Consider the following 6,931-nt stretch of genomic DNA (forward strand, 5'->3'; position numbering starts at 1 on the left):
TCTGTTTATGAAAGAGGGAACACTGGGAATTGTCACTAAGTTCGTCTTCATATCAGCGCATACTAATGAACATTTGCTGTTCAATAAAACTGCTGGGGTCTGCAAAAGTAGATACTTGATAATATGTTTATTTTTGTTTTTAAAAAGAAATTGTACTTACAGGAAATGGTAGAAGGACTAGATAATCATATTTTATTACTCTGGGTAAATATTTGGAGAGAAAAAGCATATAAAAGAAAAAGAAAGAATGCACATCAAAAACATACCCTAATAATACATAAAATATTGCAATACATTGGAAAAGTAAAGTGCTAACAACTTTTCATGTTGCAGAACATAAAATTCTTCTGTAACTCTATTTAAACTGCATTATGACTACTTAAACTTACATGCTGCTTACACTTTTAAAAAGTATATTTCTAGTCTTACAATTCTTCTGTTAGAAAGTTTATAAATTGTGCTTGCAATGCTGAAATTATAACGGGTATTTGCCATGGATTTCTGCTTTGGCTTGTATTAATGAGTAATACTTTAAAGCAAAGCTATAGTGCTCGAAACCTACCCTATAAGAGAGAAAAAGGAGGTTTTCATAATGTGTGTGTATGTGTGTATGTAAGTGTGTATAATACCTTGCTTGTTTACTTCCTGTGAAAACTCTATTTGTAAGTGCTGACTTTTATTATTTTGGTCCAAGTATAGAGTTAATCTATAACAAGCTTGGTGGGGCGTTGTAATTTGTTTGTTTTGAATGGCTAAATGACAAGGTAAATACTGACAGATTATCTATAGTACAAGATGAAATGGTGACCAAGCTGTGCAGCTATTCTCCATCTCTCGTCACTTTGGGGATAAATATATATAGATAGCTCACAGATTGTCTAATGTAGTTATTATATAGTATAAACCATACAAATAAAATAATAGCTTTACCTAAACTGCAACCTTATTTTTGCTCTGGTCTCTTAAATGTCTTCCCCAGTGATCAAACCAATATCAATAAATTTCTCTTTTGCTCCAAGTAGAATTTAATGCATATTTTTATGATTGTTTTTCAGTTACAGGTTTAAAAGAGTGGCTGTTTGTATTATAAACCTTGGCTGTTTCTGAATCACTGTTGTTCAGAGTTTGTACCTGACTTCTGGATTTTTGTCTACTCTCCTAGTTACCCACAGGAGAGAGGCTGCTGGTATAAACATGAGAACTGTATTTTGAAAGAAAAATATTTCCTGCTTGCCATTTTTTTAACCTCAACTTTTAATTTTTAAAATTTTTAAATTTTTTACCTCAGTTTCATCAACATCTATCTGAGCCTGGCTTTGTATTTTGGTTTTGTTAATACTATTTTTCCTGGTTCCTGACCCTGGCCTGTTTCTTGGGTGTGGTATTTATTCTTTCCTGTGTCTTACTCCCTATTTCTACCAGTTTTTATCCTAGGATCTACCATTTATTTAAGCCCTACAGTTGTAGACCTATTGATATTTGATGGAAATACATTCTATTCCCATGTACATTATCTAATTACACCACAGGATAACACTGATTATTCTTATAAACCTTTACTGTTACCTTTTGAGATAAAAATTATAATCCCATTTTCCACTTCCACTATTTATTCCTATTTACAGGCTTAATATAATATGAGACAGTTGATTTTTTTTTAAACTTACACACAATTTTTGTTAACTAGACGTAGCATTTCTTTCATCTGATTAAGCACAGGTTATAACCATTTTCCATTAGCAATGTTTCTTCTGTATTTTTTTTTCCTAAGGAGGAAAGATAACCTATTTAACCTCTGGAAAAAAAATAGTTTAACATTTTTTGTTTCTTTTTCTTTTAGAATAATTTACATACAAAATTTAGGATCTTAGGGTTTACTTCAATGAATTGTTGCAGTTTTATGCACCCATGTAACTACCACTCAAAATTAAGATTAGCCCAGAAAGCTCAAGTTCTCTCATGCCCTCTTCTGGTTATCACCCTCACCCTCACCCAAGGCAACCACTTTCTGATTTCTAGCACCATATTTTGCCTATGGTTGGCCTTCATAGGAAAAGAATCATACATTATGTATCCCTTTGTGTTTAACTTCTTTAACTCAGTGTAATTATTTTGTATTGTGCTAAAAAACACATAACATGAGATCTATCTCTTAATAATCTTTAAGTGTATAGTATAGTTTTCGTATAGTTTTGCTAATTCTATGCACATTGTTATACAACAGATCGCTAGAATTTTTTAGTCTTGCATAAATGAAACTCTATACTCACTGAATAGCAACTCCCTATTCCCCACTCTCCTCAGCCCTTGGCAACCACTACTCTACTTTCTGTATCTATGAGTTTGACTATATTAAATATCTCATATGAGTGAAATCATGCAGTATTTGTCCTTCTGTGACTGGCTTGTTTCATTTAGCATAATGTCCTCAATTTCTATCCGTTTTGTAGCATATGACAAGACTTTTATGATCGAATAACAATTAACATTTATATATACACAGACACACATACCATCTTTTCTTTAGCCATTCATCCAGTGATGGACATTTAAGTTTTTTCCACCTTTTGGTTATTGTGATTAATATTTCAGTAAACATGGAAATGCAAATAACTCTTTGAGATCTTGTTTACATTTCTCTTGGGTAAATACCTAGAAAGGCAATTGTTGAATCATGTGGTAGTTCTAGTTTTATTTTTTTGAAGAGTAATATACTGTTTTCCACAGTGATCCACCATTTTACACTCTCATTAGCAGTATACAGGGATTCCAATTTCTCCACATTCTTGCCAACACTTGTAATTCTGTGTGTATATATATATATATATATATATATATATATATATATATATATATATCTTCTTTAGAGAAATGTCTATCAAAAAATTTTAATTGAGTTCCGTATTTTTTGTTATTGAGTTGTAAGAGTTCTTTATGTATTTTGGATATTAATCCCCCATCAGATACATGATTTGCAAATATTTACTCCCATTCCATAGGTTGCCTTTTTACGCTGGTGATTGTTTTCTTGCTGCACAGAAACATTTTAGTTTGACACAGTCTCACTTATTTGTTTTTGGTTTTGCTTTGTTTTATTTTAATTCCCTGTACTTTTAGAGTCATTTTTAAGAAATCATTGTCAAGTCCAATGTTATGATTTGTTCTCCCTATATTTTCTTAATGGAGTTTTATAGTTTTAGGTCTTAGGTTCAATTCTTTAATCCATTTTAAGTTTGATTTTGTCTATTGTATAAGATATGAATCCAACTTATTTTTTTCATGTAGATATTCAGTTTTTCCAACACCATGTGTTGAAGAGATGATCCTTTCCTGCTGTGTATTCTAGATATTCTTGTTGAGAGCATTTGAACATATGTGTGTGGATTTACTTCTGGGCTCTCTATTATTTTCCATTGATCTATGTGTCTATTATTATGCTGATTCCATACTGCTTTAATTAATATAGCTTTGTAACATTTCAAAATCAGGGAACATGCCACCGGCTTTGTTCTTCTTTCTCAAGATAGCTTTGGCTATTTGGGCTCTTTTGTTGTTTCATACATATTTTAGGATTGTTTATTCTGTTTCTGTGAAAACTGCCATTGAAGTTTTGCTGGGGATTGTGTTGAATCTTGTTTTGGGTAGTATGGACATTTTAATATTAATTTCTTTTTTTTTTTTTTCATCATTTCAGCTTAGTTTTATTTCCTCTTATAATTGGGCACAGCACGGGAAGTGTTAAAAAACCAAAAAACCAAAAAAACCAAACAGTTCCCTCACAAGACTGGAACAGGTGAGCACCCACAGCAGGGCAGTTGCCTTGGTCTCTTTTTCCACCACTTTTTCTTATTGAAACTTTTGGCCATGAACTCAGGATGGGTATGGTTAATAGACAGGTTATGGAAGAGAGAAAGGGCAGGGAAGACCTGGGGGAGGGAAGGACAAATTCCCCCTGACCCCAGACAGGGTTCTTGGAGGGTTCTGTACAAGAGAAAGGACACACAGGAAGAGCAATGAGTATGGAATATCTTTCTACTTATTTGTGTCTTCTTCAGTTTCTTTCATTAATGTCTCATAGTTTTCAACACATTGGTCTTTCACTGCCTTGGCTAAATTTATTCCTAAGTATTTTATTTTTCTGATACAATTGTAAATGGAATTGTCTTATTAATTGCTCTTCCTACTAGTTTGTTATTAGTGTAAAGAAATGCAACAAATTTTTGTGTATTGATTTTGTATTCTGCAACTTTACTGAATTTGTTGATTAGTTCTGAGTTTTTTGATGGCATCTTTAATGTTTTATACATATATATCACGTCATCAGCAAATAGGGACATTTTTACTTCTTTTTTAATTTGGTTGCCTTTTATTTCTTTTTGTTGCCTAATTGCTCGGGATAGGGTTTCCAATACTATATTGATTAAAAGGGGCCAAAGTGAGCATTTTGTCTTGTTCATGATCTTAGAGGAAAATTTTTCAGCTTTTTAACCATTGAGTATGATATTAGCTGTGAACTTGTCATATATGACCTTTATTATGTTGAAGCATATTCTCTCCACACTCATTTTGTTGAGAGTTTTTAATCATAAATGGATGTTGAATCTTGTCAAATGCTTTTTCTGCTTCTATTGAGATGATCATATGATTTTTATCCTTCATTTTGTTAATGTAGTGTAATGAATTGTTTGATGCAGATGTTGAACCATCTTTGCATCCTTGCATCCCATTTCATGGTATACAATCCTCTGAATGTACTGTTGGACTTGGTTTGCTAATATTTTATTAAAGATTTTTACATCTATGTTCATCAGGGATATTGGCCTATAATTTTCTTTTTTATGTGGTATCCTTACGTGGTTTTTGTATCTAGGTAATTTTGGCCTTGTAAAATACGATTAGAACAGTTCCTCATGCTTCTTCTTTTTTTTTTTTTTTTTTCCGCTAGTATTTGAGAAGGATTGGTATTCATTATCGTTTGAATGATTGGTTAGAATATACTAGTGAGGTCGTCTTGTCCTGAACTATATTTGTTAGGAGCTTTTTGATTCAATTTCCCAGCAGTATGTTAAGATTTTATAGTTCATCATAATTCAGTCATGGTAGGTTGTATGTTTCTATGAATTTATCCATTTCTTCTAGTTTTCCAATTGTTGGTGTATAATTGTTCATGTAGTTTCATGATCCTTTGCATTTCTGTGGTATCAGTTTTAATATCTCCTCTTTTACTTGTGATTTTGTTCGTGTTATTTCTCTTTTTTCCTAGTTAGTGTAGCAAAAGGTTTGTCAATTCTGTTTGTCTTTTCAAAAACATAGGTCTTAGTTTCATTGATCTTTTTTATTGTCTTTTTAGTCTCTTTCATTTATTTCTGTGCTAATCTCTGTTATTTCCTTTTTTCTACTAATTTTAGGCTTCATTTGTTCTTTTTCTAAATCCTTGAGAAGTAAGGTTAGGTTGTTTATTTGAGAATTTTTTATTTCTTGAGGTAGAAAGGTATTACTGTGAACCTCCCTCTTAGAACTACTTTTGCTGCATCCCATAAATTTTGCTGTGTTACATTTCCACTCAATGTATTTTTTGATTTCTTTTTTGCTTTATTCTTCGACCCATATTTTATTCAATAGCATGTTGTTTAATCTCTACACATTCAATATTTTGCATAATTAATTTCTAATTTCATACCATCATAGTTAGAAGATAACACCTGTCCTCTGAGGTCTCTGGAAAGGATTACAGTCAGCTTCTCAATGCTTATTTAATTAGAAGCCTGCCCCCCAGGTCACAGTCATGATGATTAGCTAATAGGCCTCCTTCACAGAAAGATATAGCTCCTGTATCTGTTGCATCTTGCTATGTCCTCAGGATACTAACTGTTTTAAGAACTCTTTCTCCATTGGTTACAGTCCTGTGAGACCCATGAGTGTAAACTCCACTGGCTACCCAAGCCAGGTGATGTAGAAGTGTCCCTTGGCAGCAGTCACAAAAATTGGGGCACCAGACAGGAGTATGAGCTCCTTTCTGAGTGACACCAATTATTACAGTCTCATGTAACCAAGAACACAATCTCACCTGGCCTCTAGGACTGTGTACTCAAAAAGTGTCCCCTGGGCAGGAGCCACAAAAAAAAAAGAAAGAAAGAAAAGAAAAGAAAAGACAGAAAGAAAGGAAGAAAAGAAAACAATATGGAGATTCCTTAAAAAACTAAAACTAGACTTACCATATGATCCAGCAATCCCACTCCTGGGCAAGACCCTCTAATTTGAAAAGATGCATACACCCCAATGCTCATAGCAGCACTATTTATAACAGCCAAGACATCAAAGCAACCTAAATGTCCATTGACAGGTGATTGGATAAAGAAGTTGTGGTATATATATATACATACATACATACATATATATACATACACACGCACACACACACACACACATACATACACACACACACACATATACATACAATGGATACTACTTAGTCATAAAAAAGAATAAAATGCTGTTTGCAACAACATGGATAGACCTGGAGATTGTCATACTAAGTGAAGTAAACCAGAAAGAGAAAGAAAAATGCCGTATGATGTCACTTATATGTGGACTCTAAAAAATGAGACAAACTTAACTTATTTAGAAAACAGAAACAGACTCCCAGACATGAAAAACAAACTTATGGTTGTGGGGGTAGGAGAAGGAGGGGAGGGATAAATTGGGAGTTTGGGACTTACAGATATTAACTATTATATATAAAGTAGGTGAACAACAAGGTTCTACTCTATAGTGCAGAGAACTATATTCAGTACCTTGCCTACAATGAGAAAGAATATGGAAAGGAATATATAAATAACTGAATCGCCATGCTGTACACTAGAAATTAACACGACATTGTAAACCACCTATACTTCAATTATAAAAAAGCATCCCCTGGGCAGCAGCCACA

This window comes from Camelus bactrianus, chromosome X (genome assembly GCF_048773025.1).
Source record: "Camelus bactrianus isolate YW-2024 breed Bactrian camel chromosome X, ASM4877302v1, whole genome shotgun sequence".
In the NCBI taxonomy this organism is placed as follows: Eukaryota; Metazoa; Chordata; class Mammalia; order Artiodactyla; family Camelidae; genus Camelus; species Camelus bactrianus.